Here is a 17,076-nt window from a genome sequence, read left to right as displayed (position 1 = left end):
CTGTTAGCGGGGGCACAAAAGATGGTGGCAAAGATTATTGCAGCCACAAGCGGGGTGCCAGGCGAAGGGCCAGGCACTTCATTTCTACACCAATCAACAGTGTAGGAGAGCGGCAATGGAAAAGACAAGGTGACGGAGCCAGCTGGAGTTGAGGCAATAGGTAAGGAAATGTCATTGCCATTGCTGGGCGAGGGTGTACGGCCCTCTAGGAGGGAGCATTTGGCCAGACATGTAACGCGTGAGGTAAAGGAAATGGTATGGTCCAGTGCTTACGTCAATATGTTCTCCTTGCTTGTGGATAACAGAGAAATGGAGTATGCCAGAAAACAGAAGGATTGGATGCTTCCTAGTGAATGGCGTGTTGAAATGATTAGATTCCGGGTGGAAGAGACTTTGAGCAACTGGATTAGTGCTTTCTCTGTATTTATGGCTATCATAGCTGAACATTCGCCTAATCTGCAAGCAGAAATGGCGTGTTACCAGAGCAGGGTTACTATGACTCATGATAAATATGGGGGAGTAGGGTGGAAGGAATATGACATGAATTTCAGGAAGGCTAAGGAATTTGACCCATCACTTTCCTGGGACCGGGTTGACTCAATCTCGTGGTTTAATCAGTTTGGCCCAGGACAGCCGGGCAATGCAGTTCAAAACTTGAACAAGGGTCACACTTCCCAGGCGCTTCAGCCCTTTCGGCCACCACAAACCACGGGCGCGACCCCTAGTCCAGGGAGCGGTGGGGGTCGGAAGGGGACATGCTGGGATTTTAATAGACGGACATGAACAAGGGCCCAGGGCACTTGTAAATTCAGGCATGCATGCTCCAGCTGTAATCACCCTTCTCACCCAGAATCAAAATGCCTTAAAAAGTCAGGAAATAGGGGAAGGAGGAAACAGGAGTAAGGAGAAGTCACTAATGGTAACATATTCACCCATTGACGTTATGGCTATGACTCCTTGGTTAAACAGGTACCCAGACCATGCCATGGCTAGGTTTTTACAAGAAGGTTTTTTGTATGGCTTTAGGATTCCGGCAGTTGACTACACAGGGTCACCAGAGTGTAAAAATCAGCTTTCCTTATGGGCCAATCCGGGAGTAGCAGCTGCGAAAATTGCAAAAGAACTACACCTAGGCAGAATAGCGGGTCCTTTTGATCAGATCCCTGTCCCCAATTTTGTCTGCTCACCCTTTGAGGTGGTCCCGAAGAAAGAGGAAGGAGAAGTCAGGCTGATTCATAATCTGTCAGCCCCTAGAGGCAATTCATTAAATGACGCCATCAATGAAGACATTTGTAGTGTGAAATATGCCTCTTTTGACCAGGCAGTAGATATGCTAAGGGTTCTCGGACCCGGGGCCTTGCTGGTCAAATCAGACATTGAGTCCGCCTTCCGGCTGCTGCCTGTACATTCTCTAGATCCCCACCTTCTAGGTTTTTCATTCTAAGAAAAATTCTACATGGATATGTGCATGCCCATGGGTTGTTCTGTATCCTGCGCTTACTTAGAAAAATTCAGTTCATTTTTGGATGGGTTTTGAGACAGGCAACAGGGCACAAATATGTCATGCATTATCTGGATGACTTTCTTTTCCTGGGGTCTGCGGGCTCCCTGGATTGCGCTTCAGCATTGCAGGAATTTTGCGTGCTCATGCGTGCTTTCGGGGTTCCTCTGGCGCCGGGGAAGACAGTTGGTCCAGCAACCACAATAGAATTTTTAGGTATTGAGTTGGACTCCGTACTGAGGTGTTTCCGGTTACCTAAGGAAAATATTGTGAAATTTAGAGCAGCACTCCAGCGATGTTTGGCAAAAGATAAGGTAACCTTCCATCAGCCACAACAGACAGTTGGTCAATTGAATTTTGCACTAAGGGTAATACCTATGGCACGACCATTCTCCCGCTCCATCTCTCAGCCCATGACGGGCCTCCAGGAAAAACACCATCACACAAGACTGCCGTCTGAGGTTCGCCAGGACATGCGGAATTGGATCGCATTTCTGGAGGGTTTCAACGGCAAGGTATTGTGGCCCGGTCCCCCCACTACTTCAGCAGAGTTGGGTTTATGGACTGATGCTGCTGGCAGTGTGGGATTTGGTGCCATACTCGGGAGCGAATGGGTGGCACAGTATTGGCCGGCTTGGTGGGTGGAGAGTGGTGTGACAGTCAATATAGGTTTTCTTGAGCTCTTTCCCATCTGGGTTGCACTGATTGTTTGGCCTCATCATTTGCGTAATCAATCTGTGATTTTCTGGTCAGACAACATGACAGTGGTTGAATGCATCAACCAACAGGCTGCAGGGTGTAAAATGATCCTCCGCCTGTTGAAAGAGATGGTGTTGTTGTGTATGAAGCTGAACATACAGTTTAAGGCTAAACAAGTCCCAGGGGTGTTGAATAATGCTGCTGACGCACTCTCTTCAGGTAACATCTACCCTCTGCGGAGGCAACACCAACATTCTTCCCGGAAGTACTCTGGCAGATTGGTTCCCCAGCTACAGAACCTCGTGGCAGCTAGCTTAGCGCCCGGGACCAGGAAGGCTTATGAAGAGGCGTTTTGGTCTTATTGAGCTTTTCTGGGGGAGGATTGGGCGCAGAGCTGGAATAAGTCAGGGGCATTCCTCCGCTATTTGGACACTTTGAATAAGGAAGGGCACTCTTCGGCAACAGCCAGGCGACATGTGGCAGCAGTTTCTTTCTTCGCGCAAATCAAGGACACCAGGGACCCCACTAATAGTTTCATTCTGAGGAAGGCACTGAAGGGGTGGTGGCGCCTCCAGGGGGCCGCCCCAGAAACAAGACGCCAGATTGGCTTAGAGCGGCTGACATCACTGCTAGCAGCCCTCGGTGGCATTTGCAGTTCAACAGGAGAGGCATTGCTATTCAAAGCTGCCTTCTCACTGGCGTTTTATGGGGCCTTTAGGGTAGGGGAATTGGTGGCGCGCAATAAGCAGGATGTGCGAGGGGGACTCCAGCTCGAGCATGCGAGGATACAGGGCGACACGTTGCTGTTAACTATTAAGAAATCCAAAACTGATCAGGAAGCCCGTGGGGAAGGGATAGTACTTCACCGCGCACGGGATAATCCATGCTGCCCAGTGATGCACCTAGAAGCCTTCCTCCGACAGAGGAATGGCACAATGAGGGGGGGGGGGCATTATTGATGCATGCTGACAGTACCCCTCTTACCGGGGAACATCCTTTACGACGCGGATGTTACCCCGCACTACCATTATGACGCGTCTCTTACAACGCAAGTCGTAACCACGACTTGCGCTGGAGGGCGCTCAAGGACAAGGAATAGTTAATTTACTATTCCAACACCTTCCCTACTATCCACGGGGACTGGTGTTGGAATAGTAAATTAAACTATTCCTAAGTCCGCACCCTACAGCGCAAGTCGTGGTAACGACTTGCGTTGTAAAACACGCGTTGTAACGGTACACGTGGTAAAAGCCCGCGTCGTACCGTCATACATCTCTCTTACCAGATTCCAGTTTAAAAGGGTATTGGCCATTACGATAGACAGGACCGATTTGGATCCAATGGACTTTGGGACTCATTCATTCAAAATAGGGGCTGCCACAGAAGCAACAGCTAGAGGGTTGCACAGCAACAGTGTGAAGAGAATTGGGAGATGATCTTCCAATCGTTACAAGCGCTATGTGCGGCTACACATGTTGTGAGGGTGGCAATGCATTCTGTCCTGATGCCTGTCCTATTGTCTGCTTGCATTTCAGTTTCTCGAACCTGTCATGCAGGGGGGAAACTGCCGTTGGCGCATCATCAGAAGAATACTTCACAACAAAGGGCACATCCACAGGACCAGGGAGCGCATGTTGTGTGGGTCATTGGTCACTCCTATGTAAGACGTCTGAAATCTGTTTTTCTTTCAGGTAACTACAGACACAAGGCTGAGCAGGATGGTTTCACGGTTTCTTTCCATGGAAAAGGAGGCCTTTGCCTCAGTCAGTTCAGGGCTTTCGTTACTGATTTGTTGAGTAGACACAGTCCTCCACCCAAGATAGTTATCTTGCATTTGGGAGGGAACGATCTGGTGAAGCTGGGTAGAAGGGGCTTGATGGAGGACATAATCTCTGAAGTGGGCTGGTTAGCTAAGGCATGCCAGGGCTGCACCATAGTTTGGTCTCAGATGGCACCCAGATTGAAATGGAGGGGGGGATTCTGTGAAAGCGTTGAATCACTCGGTAAGGAGGATCAACAATAAAATAGGGAAATTGTTCAGGTCTCCTCAGCTACAAAACACAGCACATGGGTGTGTCAGGGGGGAACTGTGCTTCTTAAAAGACGGGGTCCACCTGACTAGGTTAGGTAACGAAATCCTGTTGGGAAATTTAATAGCTTGGCTAGTTAGTTTTAGAGGCAAGGCATGACCTTTCAGAGTAGGAGGGTAGGGGGGCCAGATAGTCGGTCAAATACGCTGGCCTGTGGCGCTAAAGTCATGATTGGTGAGCAGTAAATTTAAGGTCCTTAGAGGGCGGCGCGATTCTTAAATGGGGTCGCCCAAGGGGAGGGACAAGTGGTCTCTCCTAGAACTCCAGGGGCGGTACAGCCGGTTGGCTAGATGGGTGCGGGGAGGGGGGAGTCACGCTTTCTTTAGGCTGGTTGGCCACCCTGCACAGGCACTATGATGTCACTAAACGACGCAGAGTGGAAGGGCCCCCTTTAATGGAGTTAATGGAGCGTACGGGGGTAACCGGTGTGGGGGGGGGGGGGGAGTACCCTCACGGTAAACGGGCCCTCTGCGCATGCGCACTCCTACGGGAGGGCATGGCTTATTGATAAGGATCTGACACCAGTTAGCGACCTTGCCGTAAGCCCAAACAGGATACGCAGAAAAGTAATTAAATGTATGATTATGGTAACAGATATTAGATTCGTATAGGAAATACCTTGTATTAGAAATATGTTAAGGTTAGCCATCTGATATCTGTATATATTAATTGTAATCAAATGTTATGCTACGTTTTCTGTGTAAAAATTGTGTAAATATTGTTTATTTCAATTTTTTATTTTTATTTTATGTTTTAATAAATATGGCCGGGGGTTGTACGACCCCCGCCTCCAAAGAAATAAATCCCTCTCATGTCCATCTTTAATAAATGTTGATTAAATACAAGGCGGGGGAGGGGGATGTTCGGTAGTCCCTGGCCATATGGCCAGGTTGGGTTAGGGGTTCTTCTTGATGTAAAGATTGTGCAGGGGCTGGTGTTGGCCCCATGCTGTTTCACAGTGCTGACTCCCAAAACAGATGAAACATACTGGATGTCTGCTTGATTTACAACTAAGAACTGAGACATCGAGTTTTGCCGGTATTTTGTTCAAACAAAGGAGGCAAGTTTACCCACAGGAACAGGCATCGGCTAGCAATACCTGATGAGTGGGGGCCATTTAGAACCAGCTCGGAGAAACCCGTAGTGATGGGCACACATTCCAAACCAATGTTCGCCTTCACTGATTCCAATGGAACACCAGACAATGCCGGGCCCCGGGGGAAGCACAGTCGCAGACTAGTCTTCCCCCGGGGTCATTCGCGCGAGACCAAGGCTAGCTAGGGGGAAGGGGAGGAGTTAGTGGGGAGGTTATAAGTGCAGGGGAGGAAGGGAACTTCCTCTTCCTGCACTCAGCACCATCGGGAGGGTTGTGAAAAAGGGTAGTGGGGTTTAGCTTGGGTGGTCTTGTCGGCATGGGGGAAGCCTTTAGGTGTTTTGCGTCGAGGTCACTGCTCGGTGACGTGGTTATTGGGGTGCTGCCAGGAGCGTCGGCGTTTTTGTGATGACGGACGTCCCGACGGATGAGGTGAGGGCAGCCTTGCTGTTTCTGCGAAGGCCGGTCTGGGAAGCTTGCTGCGGCCTGGGGTTTTATCCCAGGCGGGTTGGCTGTGCGAGGGCCCCGCGCGCGCGTCCTCGGCCGGGGTCGCGGCGGCGGGCCTCGCGTGTCGTGATTACTCGCGGCCGCCCAGTGGGCAGGCGGCAATGTGGGGGCAGGGCAGCGCGACGTAGCCGGCAACGCGGGAGAGCAGGCGCATGAGCCTGCCCCCGCGTAGGTACCCTCAGCTGGGGTTTGCGGCCGCGGGGCCGGAGACAGCCCTTTCTGTGCTGGGGTGAGGCATCTGGGGAGCCGGGTGGAGGTCGGGGGAGAGGGGGGGCGAGGCTTGTGTCCCGAGGGGGAGGGGTGTGGGGAGTCTCGAGGCCGGTCTTGTGGAGGGCAGGGACGGGGAGTGGGATCAGGGGGCCTAGCCCGGCGGCGCTACGGGTCCCTGCGCCTGGGCATGTGCTGTCAGGGGGGCATTGGGGGGACGCTCTCGGGGTCCTTGCTGTGGGGTCGAGGGCGGGGCCCCCGACCTAGTCAGTGGGGGAGGGCGCCAGCACAGCCGGGGTAGAGGGGTGGGGCGGCCTTCCTGGGTGCCTTGGGGAGGGTCTGGGGTCCGGCCCTGGGGCCCCCCGGGGCTGGTTCTTGACGCCTGGAGCGGGGTTTCAGGGCTATTGCCCGCCCCCTCCCCTCCCGAGTTGGGGGGCCAAGCGGCGTGGGAGGAACGGTTAATGGGAGCGGAGGCTCCTGGTGCATTGGCATGAGGCGAGGTGGGCCGAACAAACTGCGGCCCGGGTGGGAGCTGCCCGTGGGGTTAGTTGGTGCGACCCCCTACCCACGCGCCGGAACGAGAGTGGTTGGAGTGGATAGGTAGGCGAGGGGTATGTAGGTGAGCGTAGGGTGTGCACGAGGCCAGGTTAAAGGCAGGGACGGCCAAGACGGCTCTGAGACCCGATGGTGCTGGGGCCACTCAGGCTGGAGCGACCTGAGGGGCGGGGTGGGGATCCAAGCCGGCAGGTGTCGGGAGAGTTCGGGGTGGCCTGGTGGGGCGCAAGACGGCTCCAAAACGCAGGCAGGAAGCAGCAGGGCGGTCCGCGGCGGCCGTCCCTCCAGCGCGGGACCGGGCTACGGCGACGTGTACGACTGGTGCGGAGAGCGCCTGCAGGAGTGGGCAATGGTGTGCAGAGTGCGGTGAAGAAAGTGCTATGCGTGACTGCGGGTGGGGAGCATGCCTTGAAACTGGGTTATGGGGATGAGAGCGAGGGGCTTGGGGACGGGGCGGAGAGGGATGACGTGGACGACAACAGTGGAGTTGGTGTTTTGCAGGTTTCGACGACGACGACGGCGGGCAGAGAAGGTGTCGGCCCCCAGGGGGTTGCCCGGAGAATTACAATCTACGTTAACAGGTGAGGGGTCTTGGTGGACAGCATGGGATTATGGGTCCTGAGGGGGTAGGAAGAAGGTTTGTGGATCGGTGGGTGTGGGGGGAGGGGTCAGTGCGGGAGCCAGGGGCACCAACGGGTGGTCCGCCTGCGGATTGGTAAGAAGGCGGAGGGTAGGTAGTTGACTGCGGCTGGGGTGCAGACAGTGCAGGGGTTGGGAAAGAGGCCGACCAGTGGGAAGGGGGATGCGAAGGTACGGAAGGTGCTCCCTTACTTGGGTCTTGACTATGTCTCTGGGGTCTCATTTGTCGATGATGACCAGAGGGCGGATTTGGATACATGGGTATGTGGATGTGTTTTAAGCTTGCGCAGGGTGGTGCAGCCGAAGGGAGGTTCGAAAGTGGAGGAGTGGGAGCTGACTGGACGTCCCAGGGTGCCGGTGAAGGTGGAGAATTGGACGTCTGCTTTCTGGAGTTATGCTCGCATACTGTGAGGAGTATTGGGATAGGGCCATTGCTTTGTGTAATACATGGACGTTGGACATGGACGTTGGACATGGACGTTGGTCATGGACATGGACTTGGACATAAGGCCGGATGCAGTTTGGAGGTTTCGCTTGGTTGAGTTACGAGGTGGGGTTACGGGCGGGGTCAGGGCCAATCCAGAGATGCATTCGGGGGAAGTTGGTCAGGAACTATGGATGCAGTGGAGGGACCCGGTCCGGGAGGCAGCATGGGGCTTTTCTGGGGTTTCACGGAGGGCTTTTCGGGTAGGCTATCAGGGTCCCTGAGTGCAGAGATGGGCGGAGGATTTGCAATCTGCTAAGGAATTGCCAGGAGTGGTGGATGCGAACTTGAGAGAGGAGGTTGAGGAAGGAAGGGTAGCCGGCCCGTTTGCTGATTGGCCGTGAAAGTTTTGCCCATGTCTCTGCTGGGGGTGGTTCCGAGGACGGAGGAAGGGGAGTTCCGGATGATGTCTTTAGTACATTCCTGCGGTGGGCCTTCATGTGATTTAGCGGCTGTCGGGATGTCCCTTACTACATGGATCTTGACAATGGGGGTGGGCTATTTCCTGTGCACTGTTGAACTCTTTGGTACGGGCCTGCAGTGGGTCTTCCTGAAATTGGGCGGGTGTCGGGATGTCACTTGCTACCTGGATGATTCCCCCCTTTTTCTGGGAGGATGGGCGGGGGAGATTGTGGCACGGCTTTAGCAGGGTTTCAGGAGTTGGCAGTGCGGTTTGGTGTCCCCTTGGCGCCGGAAAAGACGGATGGTCCCAGTTGCTGCTTGACGTTCCTGGGGTTTGGGTTGGACTCGGTCCAGGGGCGGCCTCTCCTCCCTGTGTCTACGGTGGAAGCGGTTTGGGCGTGTTTGCGGTGGGCAATTGGTGTGAAGAGGGTTGCTTTGAGGGCAGTGCAGACGTTGCTGGGTCTCTTGAACTTGGCTTGCAGAGTAGTCATGGCGGGTCAGACGTTCTGTCGGCGGCTCGGCATGGCCATGTCGGGGGCAGTGCTTCCACATCACAGGGTTCGGATCTCCATGGGGGTGCGGGCTGACTCGCGGACGTGGCTGACGTTTCTGACTGAATTCGGGGGAGTGTCGCTGGACTTTGTAGCAGACAGGGCGGTTTGGCAATGTCAAATTTTCTCAGACGCAGCGGGGTCATCCGGGTTTGGCATCTTCTGGGATGACTGGGGTGCGCGGTGAGCTGGCCGGCATACGGGCTGCAACAAGGGCATGGCATTGCCTTTTTGGAGTTTTTTCCTTTCCTGGTGGCTCTGGAGGGTGGGGGGCTGGACTTCCAGAATAGGTCCGTTCTTCTCCCCTTTGACATCATGACAGTGTTTGAGTGGTCAGACGCCAGAGAGCTGAGAGTGCTGGGGTTGCTGCGGAGGTTCATGTTGCAGTGTCTGCGCCTGAATGTGGTGTTTTGAGCCAAGCATGTCCCTGGACAGGATAATGGCTTTGCAGATGCTTTGTCGTGTTCGCAGTGGCAGCGGTTCCGGCTTCTGGCACCGGGAGCAGAGCTGTGCAAGACCGAGCTGCCGGCCGGCAGCTGGGCCTTGGGGGGAGTGAGAGTGGTAGGCCTGGTGGAGCACTCTCTTGTCGAAGCAACTGGGAAGACGTCCAGGCTGGCGTGGGCTGAGTTTGGGGATCGTATGGGTGGTGGTCCGGTGCCAAGGGACCGGTCAGCAGTGGAACAGGGTGTGTGGCGGGTTGTTTTAGGATGCGTTGCCAGAGGATTGACTGCGGCAACGATATCTGGGGAACTGGCAGGCGTGTCCTTTTATTGTACTTTGTTCTTGGGGTTTGATTCGACGACGGATGTGGTGTTCGGTGGATGCTCCGAGGTTGGGGAGAGAGCGTCAGAGAGGGGGGTGGGAAGTTGTGGGAGGCGATCACATTTGAGTTGTTGGTACGCCGGGTTCGGATGTTGCCAGAATGCTGTTATGACAGGTTTGAGGTGCAAGTTTTTTCGGTTTGTGTATGGTTGGGATGTTTTTTGGGGCTTTTCGGGTGTCTGAGTGTTGGGCACACAGTCCTGGGTTGGGAGACGGTATGAGGAGATACGGTTGGATGGTGTACGTTTGGGGTTTTGGCTGGGGCATTCTAAGACGTTCAGTTGGGGCAGGGGTAAGGGTGTCTGGCTGGGTGTGACAGTTGGGGGGGGGGGGTGCCCGGTGGAGTACTGGAAGCTGTTTTCAGCCGCATCGCTTGGGAGGCAGGGAGAGATTTCGGTCATGAGTCTGTTTTGAGGGTGACATATAGGCAGTTGCTTGCGGGGATGCGCATGGCTTTGCTGTGTCTGGGGCTTGAGCCGGCAAGGTTTGGGACTCACTCTTTTCGCATTGGGGCCGCGACAGCTGCGGCCCGTTTGGGGTGGTCATGGGAGAGGATTCAACAGATTGGGAGATGGGGGTCACGGTGCTGTGGGAGATATGTGCGAATGTGAAGGGAAGGTGTGAGTTGCTGTTGATGGTTTAGGGTTTTTTCGGTGGTCTAACATATCTTTCTTTCGTAGGTTGCGTGGGCGGACCGGGGGCCAGGACGGTCACCTGGATTGTGGGGCATTCCTTTGAGCACTGGGCGTCGACGTATGAGGACCAGCAGGTGTATGGTCGTCACCTGGGACTGGAAGGACATCAACGTGAGGTGCACTGGTGGGGAAAAGGTGGGAAGCGATGGCGGGCACTACTGCCTTGGCTCGCAAGGATGGTTCCGTAAAAGGATGACGGGGCTTGTTGATAATCCCTTGGGGGACAATGACCTGGTGCAGCTCTCGGGTTTGGCGCCCCTGCAGCTGAGACAATGGGACTTGGAAATGATCAAGGTATGGCTTGCAGGGAATTGCATAGCCTGGGCTGAACTTGTCCCCAGGGAAGTTTGGAGGAGTGCAATGCAGCATGGTGCCATTGAGAGAGCACGACGGAAACTTAGGGCGATGCGACTGTTCAGTGGTGACAGGGTCATACAGGTGATCTCAAGGGGGTATTCGACTGGAGGAACCTCTACTGTTCGGGGATGACGGTGTGCATCTGTCACGTTTGGGAATGCGTCTTATATGATGGAGATGAGGGATGTGGTCAGTAGGTTGTGGAACGTGGCGATCTGGTGCCGTAGGCCGATGTGGATGGGGTTTGAGTATGCACTTGAGGCTGACTGGAAGCGGGGGGGGGTGGGGCAGTGAACCGCCCTACAGGGGGTTCACTGGTTGGCGATACTTGGAGGGACAGGGGGGTCAAGAGCGGGCGCACCCATCCCTTGGGGGGGGGAGTTCGAATGAACTGAGGAACTGAGAGCATGACGGGAATGTCAGAGGTATCGGGATATGAGGACAGGTGAATTTGTGAATTGGATGAGGTACGGTATGGAATGGAGCGGGTGGTGTATGAGGCAGAGTGGCGGGAGAGTGTGAGGTATTGAAGAGTGATATTGGGGGGTTTGTTTATAATGTTGATGTTGGTTATTTATTACTGTTATGCAGCCTGGTCTAATAAAATGGCCTTTTACGCTTTAACACCTGCGTGGCCTGTTTATTGCGCGATGCCGGGCCCCGGGGGAAGCACAGTCGCAGACTAGTCTTCCCCCGGGGTCATTCGCGCGAGACCAAGGCTAGCTAGGGGGAAGGGGAGGAGTTAGTGGGGAAGTTATAAGTGCAGGGGAGGAAGGGAACTTCCTCTTCCTGCACTCAGCACCATCGGGAGGGTTGTGAAAAAGGCCACCCACCCACCCTGCAGTTATAGGGTTCGGTGATGGGTTGGTTTGGCGTGCCAGTTTAGGCCAGAGCTGCTGTAGGCGATACTTGGAGGGACAGGGGGGTCAAGAGCGGGCGCACCCATCCCTTGGGGGGGGGGAGTTCGAATGATCTGAGGAACTGAGAGCATGACGGGAATGTCAGAGGTATCGGGATATGAGGACAGGTGAATTTGTGAATTGGATGAGGTACGGTATGGAATGGAGTGGGTGTTGTATGAGGCAGAGTGGCGGGAGAGTGTGAGGTATTGAAGAGTGATATTGGGGGGTTTGTTTATAATGTTGATGTTGGTTATTTATTACTGTTATGCAGCCTGGTCTAATAAAATGGCCTTTTACGCTTTAACACCTGCGTGGCCTGTTTATTGCGCGAAGCCACTCATTCGCACCTTCCTTGAAGACTCAGGAGATTGAGTGACACCTGAGCCTGTGTGCTTTTCTCTTTCGTTCTATTTTCCGCTGCTACCTGCGTGCAATTTTTGGGAGTTTTCTCACGCTGTCTTTTCACGCTGTCTTTTCCAGTGCTTAATAATTCCCTGCGCGGGGCGTGGCTTGGATGGCAACGCAGGCGGTTGCCTAAGTTCGAGAGCTCCGCGACCCCGGGGGTAAAAAGCAGCGAGAGAACGGCGAAACGCATCGGACTCCCGCACAAAGCGGCAGGAGGTGTGTAGGAACACACGGAGCAGCAAAGGAGGCAGCCAGTGCGAGCGGTACACCGAGGGGGGAAGCAGAATAAGCCAAGACTCCCCCAAGACAGGAGAAACGAAGAAGCAGTCCAAGATGGCGGGGCCATAAAACTCAGCGACATCACAAGCAACTACAGCGACACCGGAGAACAGCACCAGGCTTGAGTCGGAGTCAACGCTGGAACGCGAGGTGCTGTACCCCGCAGGGAAGAACACAACTCGTGTGAGGGTCAGACTAGGACGAAACGGAAAGAATAAAGGCTGAGAAGGCAAAGAAACAAGCCATAAAGGGCGGCCATCTTGGGCGTCTTTACTGCTAAAGTAAAACAGCAGAGGGCTGCCAGGAGGGAAGAACACGGAGCGCAACGAGGCTCGCCGGCGGATCCACAATCGGGCTGAAATACAAGCCGCCAAACATTGAGGAGAAGGAGTGGTGTAGCCGTACCAAAGTGCAACAAACAGCCTTTGCGCGCACCGGAACGGAGAGGGAGTAGCCAAGAGAGCCGGGCAACCAGGCAAGGTGGAGCGAGGCGACAGATCTCCCACGAGCACCGTCCAGGGAACAACTTCAGCAAGTAAGCCGCTCGCAATTACAAAACCGCGGCCCTTAGCGTAAACGGCTTACCAAAACAACGGCGGCCATCTTAGGTGGGGCAGAAGCCAAGCTTAACCAGGCACCTATCGCACGCACTAAAACGAAGTGTTAGGAACCAAGCCAAGCGGAGCCAGGAAAGACAAGCACCGGCCCCCCTGCAAATACCGACCAGCACAGACATCACAAGCCGCCGCGCTAAGCAATAACTAAGCGAGGCAACACAGCGGAAACGACGACAACAAACGAACGGCGGCCATCTTAGGAGGGGGCAAGCCACACAATCACAAAAGCATCAACTGGGGCGCGGTGCGACGAAAGGCCAGCACTCATTGGAAGCCGGCACCCGAGAACGGAATAGCCACACAGGAAGGCACGACGCTAGGGGCGGCACAAGCGATAGGAGAACAACGGCGGCCATCTTGGCGTGGGAGAACGGGAAGCCATCACGGGCATCCATCATAGAAGAGGCAGCCGCCGGCTGACAAGCAAAGAATCCAACCACCCGAGACAGACAGCGGCCCCACCAGTAGCAGGGGGAACAAACAAAAAAAGGAAAGGGGACCCGGCTTCAGTCAGGCACAGCGAGAGTTAAGGCTGAAAAGGGTCTAGGGCCGCAAGCTGCAAGAGGGGCGGGCGGAAGGTGCAGAACGGGAAGAACGAGGCAAGCACCAGGGAAGCCCTGGGAAGGGAAGCCAGGCCTAACAACCCACACCAGAGTTTACCAGCACCACGAGAAAGAACGGGAAACGGGGTGGGGCAGAAACGCAAGTGGAGGCCGGAGTGAAGCAGAAAGGGTGGCAGCAACAACGTGACAGTAGCCCTGGCGTCAGGGAGAACTAGAACAAGGACAATAAGGTGGCCCAACAGGTTCACGTTTGGGAGCACAGCAAAGATAGAGAAAGTCACGACCTACGCTAAATCCAGCCCATCACAAGGCGCGCAACAAGTAGACCAGCAAAAGAAGGGAAGGCTGTCCGCGCATCAAGAAAGAAGAGGTTTGGGCGGGATGACGACCAGCGACATCAAAAATATTAGAAAAGATCTAGACTCGCCAATCAAACTGAAGACACTACAGAACACGGAGACAGCGATGGACCTGCTCCTAAAGAAAATAACCGAAGCCAACGACCTGGCAAAAGTCACAAAGATCTCCATGGACAACGTCCAACTAGAGCTCACAGCCATACGTGCAGACCAGAGTAAAATAGTGAGCAGAGTAGGCGAAACGGAAAGAAGAATCAGCGAAATAGAAGACAAATCAGGAACCATGGAAAAAGATGTTCGCTACATATCCAAGATTTCCAGCGACTTGCAAAGAACGCTAGCGGAACAAGAAGACAAAAACAGGAAAGGGAACATCAGAATCCTAGGTGTACCGGAAGAAGAGGAAGAAGCAGCAGGCTCATGCGCAGCATTACTCGAAACTTTGATACCCAAGCTGACTGGGCTAAACTTCGAAAGAACATTCGAAATTGACAAAGCGTACAGAGTGCCTGCCACAAGACAGCTGCACATGAAAGGCCCGAGAACTATCATCTGCAAACCACTGAGAGCTAACCACACAGACGCCATCTTTGCCTTTGCACGCAAGGGTCAACCCCTCAACTGGAAGGGCAAGAAGATAATCATCACCCAAGACTTCTCTAAAAGCACAGTAGAAACAAGGAAGGCGTTCCTGGCACTAAGAGAAGCGATGAAGAGGGCCAGGATAACATGCAGCTTTGTTGGACCGGCAAGAATGAAGATAACAGACAGGAAAGGCACTCAACTGTTCGAAGATCCAGCAGAGCTACGCAGATACCTTCAGGAGCCAGACCAAGAAGAGATGGAACAAAAAAGCCCGGGAACGGCAAAGAGAAGAGCCTCATCAGACGGCTCGGAGACAGGGGAAAAAGGAACAGCAGGTCGCGGTTGAAAGACACTGTCAAGAGACGGGAACGATCAGACACTTACCTCAAATGAACATTGCTACCTCAACTGGAAGGACACACCTACCTCTTGATAAATGGACATAAGAACTAAAGAATTATAATAAAAGATAGATACCTCAGGGAATACGATACGGAGGATGCAAGAGATCCAGCCAAGAACACAAGAACCCTCTGAACATTGAGTCGGCCCTGGAATCAGGGATCGGCAAGATATCCTTTTATCAACACATAGCATGGAAGGGTGCGGGGGGAAGAGCTAATGTACCCGGGGGGGCGGAGGGCGGAGAACCGTTGCTGTCGCACGTTTACAGTACTTTGACAGGGGGGAGGGGGGAGGGGGGGAGGAGGGAGGGGAGAGGGCAGGAGGGAGGCCGTGTAGCGCGGACAATCATAGCTTGGTGGGGCTATCAACTCTTTTTTTCTTTCTTACTTCTTTTTCTCCTACTTACACACACTTCCCTATCCCAATCCAGACCCCAGGGGGGGCCCAAAGACTGGCGAGAGGCAGGTCCACACCAACTGCAGAAATCAAACATAGGTCACAACCCAGAGAACAGCTACCCAACAGGGACACCATGACCACTCACAACACTCAAGGCCTAGCGCAGATAACAACTGACATCAAGATTGTGTCACTTAACGTCAAAGGCCTCAACCATCCCGTCAAGCGACGTACAACATTAGACTACCTGAACAGGCTCAAAGCTGATGTATACGTACTCCAAGAAACTAGAGTGACCACAGAGGATGCAAACAAACTTAAGGCAAACTGGATAAGCGAGATGGCGTGGTCACCAGCAGTCAACAAAAAAGGAGGGGTGATCACCATTATAAGCAATAAAGGGAAATTCAAGATCCTGGGCAGTGTAGCAGATACGGAAGGCAGGAGACTAGTCACTAGCATCAAAAGAGGAGAAGAAACAATGCACATAGCAAACATCTACGGGCCGAATGCCACAAACAAAAAGTTCTGGGAGGAGGTAGAAAGCGAACTCAGCAAGATCCCACTGGGAGAACTACTGATAACGGCAGGGGACATGAACCAGGCGATGGATAATGCCATAGATAGGCACCCGCACAGGCCCAGCCACGCCACACAAGAACAGAACACACTCAAAAACCTATGCACCAAGCTCGCACTAGCAGACCCATGGAGACTACAACACCCCAGTGCCAGGGAATACACATTCTACTCAGCACCACACAACTCGTACAGTAGAATAGACTATATCCTCATGTCAAGCACACACACACACTTGACGGACAAAACGGAGATAGGGCCAATATCAGTCTCGGACCATGCCCACATCTCCCTCTCCATAAGCGGGAAACACAATGACCTACCGAGCAGGGGATGGCGTCTCAATAGTGACATACTAGAGGACCCCGCCAACGCCGTCGAGATAGAAGAGGCAATCAAAGAATATCTCCTATTTAATGACACAAAAAATACAGAGGAGGGGACACTGTGGGACGCACTCAAGGCCACAATAAGGGGGAAACTCATAAGCATTAAGGCAAGAATGAACAAAAAGAGGAACAAAAATATTGGAGAACTGGAAGAACAGATAAAGGAACTAGAAAACAACCACATCACAAACATACAAGGCAGGAATACACTTACAGCACTAACGAAGAAAAAGTACGAACTCAACAGATTATTAAGCGAAAGAGCCACAACATGGATAAACAAATACAAATCCATAAACTTATGCTCAGCCAACAAAGCAGGTAGGGCACTCGCAGGGTACCTAAAAGCCAAACAGAGACAGCACTCAGTTGCAGCAATCACCGACACAGACAACATAACGCCCACAGGGAACAAACAAATCCTCGAAACCTTCAGGAGGTTTTACAAAGACCTATACACCGCAGACACAGCACTAAAGGCGGACGGAGGGGCGAGCCTTCTCGAGAAACTTGACCTACCCAAGCTAAGCAGCGAGCAAAGTGAGGCGCTAGACCAAAACATAACAAAAGCAGAGGTAGGGATGGCCATAGACGCACTAAAACCCAACAAAGCCCCAGGGCCGGACGGATTCACAGTGACTTTTTACAAAAAGTTCCAACCGCTGCTTAAAGACATACTAGTTAGAGTCTTCCAGACATGTGCAGAGAAAGGAAGCATGACAGACTCAATGGCAGAGGCAAACATTATTGTCATCCCCAAAGAAGGAAAGGACCCCCAATTCCCACAAAATTACAGGCCAATCTCCTTAATAAACGTTGACTGCAAAATCTACGCTAAAGTAATGGCAGCAAGAATAAATACATACCTACCCGCCCTCATACACAAAACACAAGTGGGATACCTTAAAAACAGGCTCTCACAGGATAACACAAGACTGCTCTGCCACCTAATAAGTCGCACGGCGAACAGCACAGAGAAGGCTGTAATGATC

The sequence above is a fragment of the Lissotriton helveticus genome, chromosome 2_1 (genome assembly GCF_964261635.1).
Source record: "Lissotriton helveticus chromosome 2_1, aLisHel1.1, whole genome shotgun sequence".
NCBI classification, from domain to species: domain Eukaryota; kingdom Metazoa; phylum Chordata; class Amphibia; order Caudata; family Salamandridae; genus Lissotriton; species Lissotriton helveticus.
Note: the sequence above shows the minus strand (reverse complement) of the source record.